Below are 1,848 nucleotides of genomic sequence, written 5' to 3'. Positions count from 1 at the left end.
TTTACGCGAAACGGAAAATTTTTCGGGGTCGAAATGATCAGATCTCAGTAACGGCTGAACCGATCAAGTTCTATATACGCTCAATCGACAGGAAATACTTAAATTGTATAATAAAAGTGCTTTTATTTTTTCTCTACGAGCGGAGATATCACGACGCAAAGTCCGGATCTGTGAATTTTCACGTTTTATATTTTTAAGATACGTCGTCATTGTCAACGTCGTCAACCAGAGAAAATGTCCATCTCGTTTTTTCGATAATACAGGGCCTTCGACTTTATGTGTTATCTCACTCTATCTATCATCTCACTCTATCTATTCTATATCTAACCTGCAGACCAGTGTTGCATTTGCATGGTGTATCATCACATATGACGCGCGCGCAGTTCAACTCTTATAATTAAAAATAAAATATTATTCAATATAAAATAAAATATTTATTAATAGTATATATATATAATTGTTGTTATATATATAAAAATATTAAAATTGAAATATCGAAATATAGAGATATGTTCGTCGTCGAGGAAGTATAAGTGTCTACGTGTTTGATTTCGAGGAAGTGAGTGGCTAGGCGTTTGCCTTCGAGAAAGTGAGTGTCTAGGTGTTCGTCGTCGAGGAAATGGGTGTCTAGGTGTTCGTTTGCTTGTAAGAAACGTCGTAGTCATCGTCGTCATTGTTGCCAGCTACGAAGTGAGGAAATACATTCTGGAATTTTTGGCGCAAGGGATAAATGTGGTCGCGAGACGGGTATCTATAAATCACATCGGTGGCATAGACGAACACGTAAGTGAGGTTAGAATAAATATCGACCGCTGCGATCTGTACGATCGTTAAAGTCAGATAAAGAGTCTCGGCAATAACAAAGGATTGAGGTTAGGAAATCTATCACATCGATGGCATAGAATAGACGAACACGTAAGTGAGGTTAGATATTTTCTGTTTTATTACACAAATTCTCTGCTGTAATTCCGCTGTAAGAATACAAATTATTTTCTTTTTATAGAATTTGATTAGGTTACTTATTTACCGAGACTACAGTGTCTCCAGATCTGTTATTTACTTGTTTGGTAGATATCTTAATTTGTATTCTCTATTCCTTATAATCCTTATATAATTATAAAAGAATTGATTATTTGTACTTTGTTGATAGGAAAAATTTGAAAAGAAAAGAGGTATGGATTTAAAAGATTCTTCCCTTTTCTTCTCAGGACTTTCCCTTTAATAAATCTGAAGATAAAATACAGCACAAAGAATCAATTCTTTTATAATAATAAAGATAAAACTTATTTGATACAGTTACTCAAAGCATAAAATTACTTGGTTAGTATTGAATTCTTCAAAACTTTAAGTAATTATCTAATAATAAAATATATTAACATGGAAAGTAACTGATATATTATTGAAGGTGCCAGTTCAAAGTGAACATTCATAAAATGTATATCCTTTTGTTGCATATATACGTAACATTAAAATGAAAAGGTCAAGCCATTTTCAAAAATAGATCCTCGCAAATTAAAGAACCCAATAAATTTAAACCTTTGAAAACTAACCGCAAAAATTTGATCCTTCCTAAATTAAAACGATTACCTAACCACAAAATAGAAAATCCAATAAATTTCAACCTTTAAAAATTAATCTCAAAAATTTGAACATTTCTAAATTAAAATGATTATTTAATAATGTAACATAATAATTTACACCTTTAATACTTTAAATGATAATATCTAATATAATATATGACCACGAAAAGTAACTGATATATTATTAAATGTGCCAGTTCAAAGTGAACATACGTTATGTTATTTTCTATGTTGAATATGTACCACGAAAAGTAAATGACAGATTAGT

The sequence above is a fragment of the Cyphomyrmex costatus genome, unplaced genomic scaffold (assembly GCF_001594065.2).
Source record: "Cyphomyrmex costatus isolate MS0001 unplaced genomic scaffold, Ccosl1.0 scaffold54, whole genome shotgun sequence".
Taxonomy (NCBI): domain Eukaryota; kingdom Metazoa; phylum Arthropoda; class Insecta; order Hymenoptera; family Formicidae; genus Cyphomyrmex; species Cyphomyrmex costatus.
This window is presented reverse-complemented; position numbering follows the sequence as displayed.